Genomic DNA, 14381 nt, shown 5'->3' with positions numbered 1-14381 from the left:
TATATTGTCATACCACAGATCAGTGGTGCCACAGTGCCACTCACCTCATTGGTGGCTTGTATTATCAGATCATATTTCTCAAAATCCATATTACCAATCAAAATTTAAACACACTCAATTAGTAAGCATGCATTCCAATACTGAAAACACATGTCATTAAAAAAAAAAAAAAAAGTTCAGGAGAAAAAAATGTAGTTACGAAGGGGCTAAACTAGTGTTCTACCACCCATCTATCAGTGTGTCATCCTGTGGTGGCTTGTGTGTCGCTGTGATATTGTAAGCTATGCCGCTGGTATTTCAAATATCAGCAGGGTCACCCATGGTGGACAGGTTTCAGAGGAGCTTCTGGACTAAGACAGGCTAGGAAGAAAGACCTGCTGGTCTGCTTCTGAAAATTAGCCAATGAAAACTTTATGGAGCACAACAGAACATTGTACTAGGCAACATTTCTTTCTGTAGTACATAGGGTTGCTATGACTCGGAGCCAACTCGACAGCACCTAACAACAACCACAAGCTAGTGCTGGTACCATAGGCTTTAGACTAGGAGCGTATCAGGCGATTTGTGAACCAACACCATGGAGTTAATAGTTGTGAAGGGGTTTGGCTTCTCTTCACTGACTTTGAAATGTTCTAGATTTTCTGGAAAGATTATCGTTGGTTCTTGTGGAACTTACCTTTGCCTCAGAACCTTGGCTTGGAAGCTCATGAGTGGTGGGACACTGAGTTGTAGGCGAGAGAGTATGGCAGGGTACAACTTGCGCTGAGCAATCCCACAGACTTCCCCCCACCCTGGGCATGTTTTCAGGTGGGAAGCCCAGTGTCAACATTAGTGTTGCGAGAAGGATAGAGCCAGGCAGATAGATGTCAGAATTTCTTCTTCTTCTGGTCAAAACTCACTGTACCAGGGAAGAATAAATAACTCAGTTGTTATTTTACACAACAAACACTTAATGAGCACATGCTGTGTGCCAGGCTATGGACCAGGTTGCCAGTGTTATAAACTCGAAGATGAAGCAGATCTTGACCTTCAGTAGCTCTCAGTATTGTCAGAGAGACTCTCCTCTAAAGAAGCCATTGCGAGACAATGTTATAAGAGCTTTAACAGAGCTCAACATAGGATAGTATTGGAGCCATTCATATCATCATTCATTTGTGAACTATTTACTATTAAACACCTACTATGTGTTTTACATTGATCTGGGGACTAAGGATACAACAGTGAACAAGAGAGGAAAGACCTCTTGGGGTATATATTTTAATGGCATGAGATGATCAATAAATAACTATTAAATAATACACAAAATCATGGTCATCAATAAGTAATCATTAAATAAATGCATTCACAAACAAGTTAATTCTGATAATAAATGTGCTGAAAGTATTTTTTAAAGGATAATGTGATATAAAGTGGATCTACCGCAATGGGTATGGTCAGAGGAGAGCTCTCTGAAGAGTAACATTGGAGCTGAGACAGGTGTGATGACAAGGAGTCAGTCACATGAAATCTGTTGTTGGTAGCTGTCATCGAGTCAGCTCTGAATTGGACAATGTTCTGTTGTGATCCACAGGGTTTTCATTGGCTAATTTTTGGAAGTAGATTTTAGGTCTTTCCTCCTACTCTGTCTTAGTCTGGAAGCTCCACTGAAACCTGTCCACCATGGGTGACTCTGCTGGTATCTGAAATACAGGAGGCATAGCTTCCAGCATCCTAGCAACAGGGAAGCCACCACAGTAAAACAGTGACAGGCAAGTGGTGGATATTAAACCTAGGAAAGAGAATACTCCAGACAGAGGAAAGGGCAATGCAAGGCTCCAAGGCAAGGATGAGCTTGGGGTTCAAGGATAAGCAGAATTCACAGAAAGGGAAGTGGAGGCATCTGCTGGCAGGCAGGGGAGTTAGAGGTTGAAGGCAGGTTTTGCGAAGGAGGTGATGTTGGGCAAAATCTGGAAGGGAGAAAGTAAGCTAAAGAATATTCTAGTGAGAAGAAGGAACATAAACAGGGATTAGAAGAGTAAATATGCTGTGCAAGGTCAGAGCTTCAGCACTTAAATCCATTAATCTATGTAGTCACAGAGCCAGCAGCAAAGGCTCAAGAAGCCACTGCGGGTGGCTCCTCGTAAGGCCTACTTTTAGCACAATTGCCAGCGTATTTGTGTCTCCAAATCTAGAGTCCTGGGTTATAATAAGAAAGAACTGTGGAAGGAACTTCTATAGGCCCTCTCTTTAGTTAAGGAATATCAAGTGATCTAGCAACGAGGAATTTTCTCCCAGGGACACGAATATAACAGAGCACAGACTTCCATTTTCAACTTAGGTAAGAGGCTGAGATAGGAATCAAATAAGGCAAGTTTCAGTCAAATACCCATCACAGCAGTTTCTGCTTTGACTTTGATAGTTGCTGCCAGATAGTTTCAATTTTCTTTGCCTAATATTTCATGCCAGGAGAAAGATGTGGCAGTCTGTTTCCGTAAAGATTACAGCCTTGGAGACCGTATACGACAGTTCTGCCCGGTCCTTTAGGGTCACTATGAGTCAGAATCGACCTGATGGCAATGTGTTTGGGGGTGTTTGGATATTTTATGCAAGTTTCTAGATGATCCCATTGTGAGGGGCAAACAGCTGAATACAAATGAACCTGACTGCAGCCTCTCAGAAAGCTACTGGGGAAGCAAGCAATGAGCCTTTAAATTACACCTCTTGGCCAATGATCCAGGTCTATGCAAAACTGCAGTCCAGCCCCTGCCAACCCGAACTACCAGAACTACCACATTGCCCATCGTGAGTGGGAGGCATGTTGTAGTAGTCTTCAATAGACCTAGAGACCCCCCTCTGCTTTTGAAAGAATAGAAATGTTTTCTTGACCAGGTAAAAGTTGCTTGACGATAGGGGCCATAAGCTATCTCACCCTTCCCTGGGGGTAGCTCTGGAAAGCCTCAAATCTATCTGTGCAGCTCTTAGTTATGCTTAAATGACTCCAATCATTTGAATAGCCTCTGGTGATGAAAGCAGTCACTGGGAGATTCAGAGACAGCACACCTCTTCATCAGGAACATGCCATCATCCCTGATTCTCACTGTCTGCTCTTTCTCTCTTATCTGACTTCCTTCAAGTGAGGCATTATTTAAGAATAAGGACATTTTTGTGGTTGTTATTTTTAGTCTTACTGATGCATTCTCATTGCTTAATACACATCCCAGGGGCTTCAAAACCTTCTGGAGAAGGAACACAGAGCTGTGTTTTGCACTTGGTAGTCATTTTCTAATCACCAAGATCACAGAAACTCAGGAGGGAGAGCACCCTGTATCTCCAGAAGAAAGATACAAGAGATGTTATCCCATCGAGGCATTAGGATGACACCGTCAACCTCAGAAAAGGAGCTGAGTGGCTTATTGTTTTCACCAGCTGAATAAAAAGGAAGCCATGGATGTATTTTTTTCCACTTCAATCAAACACAGACACACTCACATACACGGACAGATGCCCACATAGAAACACACAAATACACACGCAGACATACACAATACCCACAGACACACACACACAGAATTATATTTTGCCAAGGCCTTTGAGGATCCCTGCTCTTCTCCAGTCCCTGCTCTCTAAATCTTCTCTGGCTGGTAGACAGCTATAGGACCTGAAGCTAGTGCCCTGGGGCAAACTTGCAGCTTGAACTTCTTTTCTAGAATATTGAGTCATACAAGATGAACATTCGGATTTTTTCCACTTTTAGAGATCCTGTTATTTTTTGTGCATAGCCATAGGAAATAGTTTCCTTTGGAATACCAGCCTGGGGGTGAAGGACCAGCATAAAATATGTAAGAGAGTTAATAACGAGGAATTTAGCAGTTCACTTTCATGATGGCTCCCTCTTAATCCTCTATGGATGAAGGTTTCTCCTGTCATAAAAATCTAGTATGCTTTCAATTCAATTTAACAAGTATTTAGGAAATGTATTACAGTTTTCTAGTAGTAGCAGCTCCTGCAACATACTGCAAGGCTTCTGGAATGCACAGCAAGCAGCTTCATGAAAGAAGCTTTCATTGTCCCAATCACTAAAAACAGGCAGAAGTATAGGTGAGATGCAAAATCTATAGGCAAAATAACCAAATAACCCATGCTGCTGATGACATTCCCAACCTAACCCAACACGTCTGTGTTGCTTTATGTAAAAAATTGACAGTAACCATACTTTATATTTTTTTACTTAACTCTTTCCAATGAATTGAAAGTACCGGTAATCCCCAACTTATGAAGTATTTGAGTTAATGACAGACCATCATTTTTATTTTTTGTATAGTTTATCATTAGTAATATGTATTTATGTACATATGTATGTACTAAAATATATCTGTAAATTTATATGTAATGTTTTCAACCACCAAAGACAAATAGAGATTGTATTTATAAGATACTGATAATAAAAGAAAATAATAATAAAAACTAAAAAAAAGAAGAAGTATTGGACTTAGGTCAGAACTGACTTACAATGGAACTGTATAAACAGAACCCTGTTATAAGTCAGGGACTACCTGTAGTCTATAGAATTTCCCATTCCTTATATGATTTTTAATAGTGATAAGAATGTTCATAACAAAATATTTATCCTAGGAGTTAAAAAAGTATTGTGCATGTGTCCACATCCTACCGATACATACACTTCAGACATGAAAAATCTGAGACCCAGAGAATAAGTTAACTTGATGGGAAGAGCATGCAGGGCATCATATTTGCTACTTCCAAGTCAGTGTACTTTCCACAACACTGTGTTCAGTAGTTTTCAGAAACTAGTCAGCCCTTAGATATGTACCTGGTGACTTTCCATAGAACAGAAATATTTGGTGTATTTCCTGGGTAGCTGGATGGGGATAGCACGTGTCTTTCAACCCAGAACACAGGGCTGTCCACAGGAGATGGAGAAGCTAGTTTTGCATAGAGTCCCCAAAAGGACATGACAAACTATGTCAACAACATATCATAGAAAGTTTCCTCATTAGAGGGCCACCTGTGGACCAGCACCTGCCAGAAAGCAAGAAAACTGCCAAAGAGGGAGAGAAATGGTAGAGTTGGCACGCTGGGGAACAATCAGTTAGTCAGCTTCAAGTCCTGGTCCTGAAGGCCATCTGCTAAAGGTCATCTGCAGAGGACAGCTCTTGGAATTTGAAATTTAGTCCCCCTGGCTCTAACGGCTACAAGGTCCACTCTGGCACCTCAGCTGCAATTGGAATCCTCAGCTTTAATAGCCAGATCATCAATTCCCATCGACTACTTCTCTTGCCTTGATCCCTGGGTGGTAAAAAAGGAGAAATGAGGGGAGACAAATCATTGCTTTGATGAAGGTTGATTGGCGGAGCCCGGTTGTGATGTCCGACAATCCAGCTTTTATAAAGACTTCTGGGCTTCCAGAGAGGGGCTGGAATTTTGTGGAACACGCAGTGATGCTCATCCTTGAAATAAAGGCATCCTGAACATTCCCGGAGGCTCCCATTACCTGGACTGGAGAGAGTGACTCTGCAATGGCTTTTTGAGATTTGGCTCCAGTGTGGTGTTCCGGAGTTCAGCTTCACCATCTGAAGAGCACTGTCCATCCCCATCTACACCTAGCACAGGCATCTGGCTGATAAGCACCCGACTTTCTGCTTGATCTCAGGGAAAAAAAAAAAAAAAAAAACAGGAAGAAAACACTAGATTGCCTTATTGAATATATGGCACCTCAGTTTCACCAGAGTAGGAAAACACCCCATGTTAACCATGTGCCTAGAACTACACAGAAGACTTCTTACATGTGTCAAGTGACTAAATTTTCACAACAGTTCAGCATGGCACCCATTGCTCAGAGGAATGACATGATATGCCTAAGGTCACACAGAAAAGTGACTGCTGGAACCAGCATTTCCACCTCATTCCTTCTGATCCAGAAAGGCCACATTTGTTCTACTTCACACTGGGAAAAGAGAAGAGGCAAGTTGGTTGATTGGATGTTTGGTCTGTCAGAAAGGTAAATGCCACTGGACTTTGAACATAGTACTCTCTGTCCTTTCATTTCTATCATAAAGGATCATCTCTAAGCCCCAAAAGCACACCAGTGAACTCTCTGAAACCTGAAGTAGTTGGTTGCCATCTATCCTTTGACATCAAACAAGTGCAGGGGTCGAAGATGAAAGCTATATTGCTTGCTTCTTGTGTGCCACCATCCAAAATGCTTCTGACCACATGCAACTCATACCCAGGACATAACAAGAATTTTTAACAATGACCAAAGGTTTAGCTATGGCTTCAGAGTTCTAAAGTCTTTCTAGTTCATACCACTTAGCAGATCACACAATGCTGAAAAGGCTTTGCTTGGTTTTAGAGCAAGGTTCAGGAACTACGGCTCATGGGCCAAATCCAGTCAACCACCTGCTTTTTTAAATAAAGCTTTATTGGAACACAGTCACACCCATTCAATTGCCTGTTGTGTATGACAGTTTTGACCCTACCAGGTAGACTTGAGTAGTTCAACAGAGATCATATGGTCCACAAAGCCACAATTATTTACTATCTGGCCCTTTGCAGTGAAAGTTTGTCAAGTCTTCTTTCATAGACCGGGAATGAAGGGCCTTCTAGGACTTTCTCACTATTAAGTGGATCTCCCAGAGTCAATGAGAGTTAAATATGTAGTGCTGACTTAGCTGTGATGCCTCTGAGAGGTAGTGCAGTGGGAAAGAATATGGACTATGGAAATCAGACATCCTGAGTTTGAGTTTTAACAGCTTTCTGGCTGCACATGCTTAGGAAAGTCATTCAACTACTCGAGTGTCCTCACCTGTGAAGTGCACATAAAAATTCCTACCATACAGGGTTGTTTGAAGATTACATTATAGGAGATACTTGTAGCACCTTGCCCAGTGCCAGATGTATAGCAAAGCTCACTAAATGGTATTTCCTGTATTACTCACCCACCATTCATCTGTCATTTTGTTATACTGTAGTAGCTTCTGTGTTGCTGTGTGTGTTGCTGGAAGCTATGCCACCAGTATTTCAAATACTAGCAGGGTCAGCCATGGAGGACAAGTTTCAGCAGAGCTTGCAGACTAAGACAGACTTAGAAGAAAGAACTGACTATCTACTTCTGAAAATTAGCCTCAACAGCAGCTAACAACAAAAACATATGAGTCACAAAGGACTGCACCCCCACATCATGAAGGCCTCACTTATACTGGTGTTTTAGAGATGCACACCCCTGCTCTCATTGCCCCGAGCTGCTCCAGCATGGCAGGTTGCTTTTCATACCCCGATGATGTGTGGCCTACAGAGGACTGAGGGCTTTGAAGCTCTAAGAATGAAATGGAAAAGCAGAGTGATTTCAAAAAAGAACAGTACTGACTCTTCTCTCCCTCACCTTGTTTGTCTTTCTCATGCCAGAGACCTGTTATCCTGTAGGCATCTCAACTTGCCCGCTCTGATAAATAAAAAATGCACAAGGCAGTTGCTGATTGCTAATAGCTCCCTCCCCATTGATCTCTCCATTTGGCCCAAACATCTCAGATTACTATGTGATCCTTCCAGCTAATCATAATTGAGATGGGTCAGGACAAAAAGGCCCTGTTTAAATATTTCTGATGTCAAAATGGCAGAGTGTCTGCAGGGGGAAAAAAAAAAATCAGTATAGATGTTTTTCTAGAGGCAAGGACTTTGAAGTCAGTTTCACATCATATTTAAGCAGAGGAAAGAGAGAGATCATCACCAAAATGGATAGGGACCAGACCTGGACCAACCTATAATGGAAGAAGGGAGTCAGTGGAGGTGGAGGGCTCAAGATAGGATCAGAAGTCTGATGTGAGACAAAGCTTCTTTTTCTTGACACAACCTTGCTATCAAATGATGTTCTGCTAATGTATTAGTCAAGCTTCCAGGTTAAGCACCAAGAGATTTATTACAGGCAACTAGTTAGCTTTCGGAATTTCTTGGAGGTTCACCTAACTAAGTTTGGATACTGTCCAGCCATGAGCAATGCAGCCAGGAGAAATGCCCCACCACTCCATGAGACTGTTCCTATGGAAATCCTTAGACTGCCTCTGCAATCCCTTGCTACCAAGACTGTAGACCACAACATAGAACTTCCACTACTGTTTCTGCAGAAAAAACAACGGCCTCCACCACATGCTTGCCAGAAGAGCCATGGAGGCATTGCTTCATCACATTTACTTCTGCCTTCAAACTTCTGAGTGAGAGCATCTGCTTGGTGGAAGCCAGATTACCCATGGAACAAGGGAATCTGGGAAATGTACTTTCACTTTTCAGCCTTAAGTGAGCTGGAAAGCACGCTACAAGGGTGTTAGAATAAAGTTGAATGAGCTAATCTTTATGTATGTAAAGCCTAAATTATATTTTAAGGATTACATAAACAAATTACACAGAGCTGCTAAAATAGCCTCTTTCTTCATTCCAAGAGAATTTGTATCCCTAGACAACTTGAAGTATTTACTGATGAAGGTCAAAGACTATAGTCTTCAGTAGGGATTACCCCTGAATAGAAAGAAAATGAAAATCTTCAGAACTGGACCAAACAATAACATCACAATAAATGGTGAATAATATGAAGTTGTCAATGATTTCATTCTACACTTATTGTATTTAATAATCAACACCATGAAAGCAGCAGTCAAGAAATCAGATGATGTATTGTACTGGACAAATCTGTGACCAAAGACCTCATTAAAGTTCTAAAAGACAAAGATGTCACTTTGATGACTAAGATGTGCCCGTCCCAAGTTGTCTTTCAATTGCCTCCTATGCATGGGAAAGCTGGACAATGAAAATATCAGACAGAAGAATGGAAAAACCAGTCTTAGAAAAAATAAAACCAGAATAGTCCTTTGCAGTGACGATGGCAAGACTTTGGCTCGCTTACTTTGGATGCATTATCAGGAAAGACCAGTCTCTAGAAAAGGACATCATGTTTGTATAGTGTGTCAGCGAAAAAGAGGAAAACCTTCAGTGAGATGTGTCGACATGATAGCCCCAACAATGGGATTGAACGTATCAAAGATCATGGAGATGGCACAGGGCCAGGCAGCATTTTGTTCTGTTATACATAAGGTCACCATGAGTCAGAGCCGACTTGACATCAACTAACAACAAGACACTTAAAAGTTTTTGTCCACAAGGCCCTGTTTTCCTTGTTCTTAAAATTGCTTACCACCCTTTGAATGGGCCACTACTCCGTAATAGCAGTGAGCTAGACACTTTACATACCATGCTTTATATAGTCCTTTAATAGCCAAGTGAGATAAGTATGACTTGCTCAAATTTAACCCTCAGAAATTGAAAGGTAGAAAATTTAAGCAACTTGTCTGATTCATGCTACATATATGCTGAGTAGTATATCCAGATATCCCAGACCTTCACTTTGATCTGCTAAGTTGAGTCCCATATCTATTGGAGGGCCTAAAGAAATGATAGTTGTGAGACCAGGTATTCAGTTGTTGTTGCTGGTATTGATTGTTTGTTTGTTATTGTTGTGTTACCTAAAACTCCAGAATAGGGAATTTCCACTATTAAGGAGTTGAGGAAGAGTAGTGTTTGCTTGGAATCTGCGTTTGGGGTCTTAGGGAAAAATAAATCCAAAAATTTATATGTCTGAGGTGAGTCTTCCTTTTGGGGACATAGTTATTCTATACCAGTGTGTTTTGCTAGCCCTCAGGGGCTGGGTCAGAGCTGGACTGTTAATTCAGAGTCCTATCCAGTTTGAATGTCCTCTCTGGTTCCTTTAATTTGAAACTAACTATAACTTTTTAGGCCCACTATTATGGGCAGAGATGGTTAGGCAGTTTTTTTTCCCTAGTATTAAATAAATCTATCTTTGATTTCTTCAAAACTGCATGAACACATAGCAATTGGGTGAACAAAAACAATATCTGGGTTGTCTTCCTAAGATATTAATCCTGACTAAGCAATTGCACAAAAGATAATCTCTTTATTTCAGAACAATTCACGTACTCAATAATTCTACAAACATTCATTCCTTCATACTGCTTCTTACTTGCTTTCAGGGTAGTTTATCAGATGAAAAAATGGCATCTAATGTTGTGATTGAATTAGCTAAATTCTGGAATTATTGTTTTAGGAGAATCCTAAAGCCTCCAGGCAGCTGGGGAAATGAAATATGTATTCCTCTGACCTTCACCCTTCACTTCTGTTTTTTCCTGATTTTGGACACTAGAAAAAAAGTCCCAACATGTTCATCTTGAAATTCTTAGTTGAAAAGTGCTAGGGAATTGCATATAAAACTAATCATTACCTTGTAATGAAATGGTTCTGCAAATTATTGCTTAATAATACTCACAGTCATCAAAAAGTTCAAAGATTAATTACCATGTAACTGGCAGTGTTTAGATGGGAAAATTAAGGTTCCAGTGAAGAAGAGAAAAATATCCATATAATTACCCAGGTATGAAATGGAGCTTAATACATTCATGAGTCTGGGCTTCTCAGAATAGCAGATTCCTTTTGAGATCATCAGGTAATTTTTAATTATTCTTGTTTCTCATCATAGAGTAACCAATATCATGCTTGTTTACTAATCTCTATTTGATGGCCATTTTCTCTTTAGCAAACACCGGCACCACCATGAAATAATTGGAATTATATACCAGTTAACTCGTTGCTGTCAAGTTGATTCCAACTCATAGCGACCCCATAGGACAGAGTAGAACTGCCCATAGGGTTTCCAAGGAGCACCTGGTGGATTTGAACTGCTGATCTTTTGGTCAGCAGCCTGTCATGGATTGAATTGTGTCCCCCAAAAATGTCTGTCCACTTGGGTAGGTCATGATTCCCAGTATTGTATGATTGTGTAATCTGATGTGATTTCCTTATGTGTTGTGGACTCTATCACCATGATGAGGTTATATGTGACCTCCTTATGTGTTGTAAACTCTATCACTATGATGAGGTTATACCGATGACATCTGCAGGATTGGATGGTGTCTTAGGCCAATCTCTTTTGGGATATAGGGGAGAGAGGTGAGCAGAGACACATGGGAACCTCATACCACCAAGAAAGAGAGCATTCTTTGGACCTGAGTTTCCTGCACAGAGAAGTTTCCAGACCAAGGGAAGACTGATAATAAGGACCTTCCTCCAGAGCCAATGCAGAAAGCGTTCCCCTGGAGCTGACGCCCTGGATTTGGACTTGTAGCCTACTGGACTGTGAAAGAATAAACTTCTCTTTTTTAAAGCCATTCACTTGTGGTATTTCGGTTATAACAGCACTAGATGACTAAGACACAGCCATAGCTTTTAACCACTATGCCGCCAGGGTTTCCTTATATTATTTGATAGGGTGTTATTTTACTTATTTGCTTATTATTATTATTTTTGGTCATGGATCCTGGCAATTAACAGGCACCTATTATTTATGCATTTCTTGTTATTATTGTTAGCTACTGTAGAGTCAACTCTGACTCATGGCAACCTTATGCACAACAAAACGAAACTTTCCCCAGTCCTCACAATTACTGGTGTGTTTGAGTCTATCTTTGTGGCTATTGTGTGAATCCATGCCCTCGTTAGCCCTCTACTTAACCAAACATGATACCCTTCTCTTGTGATTGATCCTTTCTGATGGCATGTCCAAAGAAAGAGAGTTGGACACTTCCATTGTTATCCATGGGGTTTTCATTGGTTAATTTTTGGAAGTAGATCACCAGGCCTTTCTTCCTAGTCTGTCTTAGTCTCAAAGCTCTGCTGAAACCTGCCTACCGTGGGTGACCCTGCTGGTGTTAGAAATACTGGTGGTATAACTTTCAGGTTTGTAGCAACACACAAGCCACCATAGTATGACAAACTGACAGAATGGTAGTGGATACGTATCTTGGGACTCCTTTATAGGCATTAGGTAGCAATGAGTACATCACAAAACTGCAAAATGTTGGAAGCCATATAAAGATACTCTTGAATTTATTGAAATACCATTCAAATAAGGATATTGAACTTTTTTTTAATTTCTCCATTTTTCATATCTTTGCAAATAGTACACCTTAGGAAATTAAATGACTAGACAGGCCCAGAATTTCCTTGAAAAGCTTCTAAGATGGAGGGAAACCTAAACCCCGAAACCTAGGAACACTCCTTCTAGAAGTATATTTGGTATTCAACACGTTCGTTACCTCATGTATTTCCAACTACGCATGTCTTACTGTAAATACCTGGTTTACAAGTTCAGCTTAGAAAACTGGCCTCTTATGATTATAGGGAATTTTATTGGCAAGCTAAGCGGGGTTCCGCCAGGAACATTATGATAGCAACCTCCAGCTGGCAAGTTGATTTCAGAACACTTTTGGCATGCTCTCTGCCCCATCTGATAATATTTGCTCTGCAGTTATCTAGATGATTGAAGAAAGAAGGTCACTTACAAAGGGAGAAGTGGAAAATAAAGAAATGAAGACAGGGAGACTGGACAGAAAGAGAGAACTGACTTATCTGATTGAAGACAATAACTTCTTATCAGAAGCAGCAGTTGCTGAGTTAGGTTATAGCAGATGACATTTTAAGGGATGAGATAAGTGAAATACCAAAGATTAGTGTTGGAGAAATTTTTTTTTAAAGCCAATTTCTCCAACAAAGGATCCTTGAGTGTGAAATAGGCGTCTCGGTACATGCTTGTCTTCAGATGAAAAGGAAGGAAAACAAACAACAAAACTAGGACTTTCCTATATAATGTCCTTCTAGGACCCCTTTCAAAGTGACCCCATACTTATCGCCTTACAGCTTCAAAGATTGCTTCTTCCTTCCTTTAGTAATAACGCTCATGGTTCTTTTATGTTCTTTTCTAAATTCTATCTAGGATAGAATGTTTTCCTTGGAAAATTGTTGGGGAGAAGCAGAAAAGAGGAGAAATAAGCTTGTTTTACTCTTCGCTTAAAATCATTAATAATTTTCCCTTAGTTACATAAATATATACCAAACCAGTTGCCATTAAGTCACTTCCAACTCATAGTGATCTCATGCGTGTTAGAGTAAAACTGCTCCATAGGGTTTTCAAGGCTGTGACCTTTCAGAAGCAGCTCACCAGGCCTTTCTTCCAAGGCACCTCTGGGTGGATTCGGTTAACCATTTGCACCACCCACGGACTCCTAAATAGATACACAAAGGCCTATAAAAAATCTCACAAATTCATTCATGCCCCGCTCTTCTGAACCTGTTACCATGTTGCTTCCTGATGAACCATTTTTTGTTTATTTAATGTGGCTACAGATGCTAGTCCCCATTTACATTATGGAATGCTTTATTCCCTTCATAAGATAGTTCCCTCTTCTAACAATGCTCATAGTGGAAGATACTGCATTGCCAAAAACATCTCCTGGCATAGAGGTCTCTCCATTATGGTAGAGATTTAAAATCCCTATCAATTCTCGTCACATGGAGATTTGATGGGTTTATGATTAAACCATTTAGAGTGCTCTGGGGGGAAAGAAAAGAAAAACTAAGAACCAATAAATAGAAAAGATTATTGCTGTTGTTATTACATGCGTCCTCTGGAGAGAGCCACAAGGGAACCTAGGGATCCTCGAGACCTAAGGGAGTGAGACTTGAAATCTGGTCCACTGGTGCTAAAGATGAGAAACGCTCAAGTCCTGCCTACAACTCATGGTTGCTGTTAAAATTTGGAAGAATTAAACTTTGTCTCCTTTGGAGATTAAATAGCTCTCTAGCTGGTGGGAATAAATCCTGAAAACATTTTTGATGAAAGTGAGGGATTTAAGTTTGCCAAGTTCTTTTTTGTAGCCATGGAGGGAAACTAAGTTTATGAGTTTCCTTGAATGGTTTCATACACAGAACCAGTGGGAAGCATTTCTTTTTTGCAAGTATAAGTCACCAACTCTCAACCTTGAATCATGTTTTCTCAGACTTGAGACTATTATTCCCATTCTCAAATGAGTCAGTTGCTTTTCCAATGAGTTTTTCAAATCTTTCAATTTTTAATAAACAGATACTCAGTATTCATGATGACAGGGACTATGTCTACCTAATCTATTATTATATTCTCAGTTCCTAGCACAGAGCCTGGCATAAATTAATATTCCTTGATTGATGCACTTTCACAGGATAAATGTACAAGCTCAACCACACATCTGCCATTTCTATTAGTTAAATCAAAAAGTGAAATCAAGCATCAATGTTGATGACTCCGATGTGGTGATATAATTCTACTACTTTTATTTTAAGCCTAACATAAATTTAGCAGTAAAGATGTTAACTTAGAACATGAAAACAAGTCAAGAGATTCAGTTTGTTTATCTAATGTGGTATATAAGTGATTGACATATATCGATAATTGATATATATCTACATATACATTGATATATAATATATATAATAATCATTTATATATATAT

Source organism: Trichechus manatus, unplaced genomic scaffold (assembly GCF_000243295.1).
Source record: "Trichechus manatus latirostris isolate Lorelei unplaced genomic scaffold, TriManLat1.0 scaffold00318, whole genome shotgun sequence".
Taxonomy (NCBI): domain Eukaryota; kingdom Metazoa; phylum Chordata; class Mammalia; order Sirenia; family Trichechidae; genus Trichechus; species Trichechus manatus.
The sequence above is the reverse complement of the archived record's forward strand: the minus strand, read 5'-3'. Positions refer to the sequence as shown.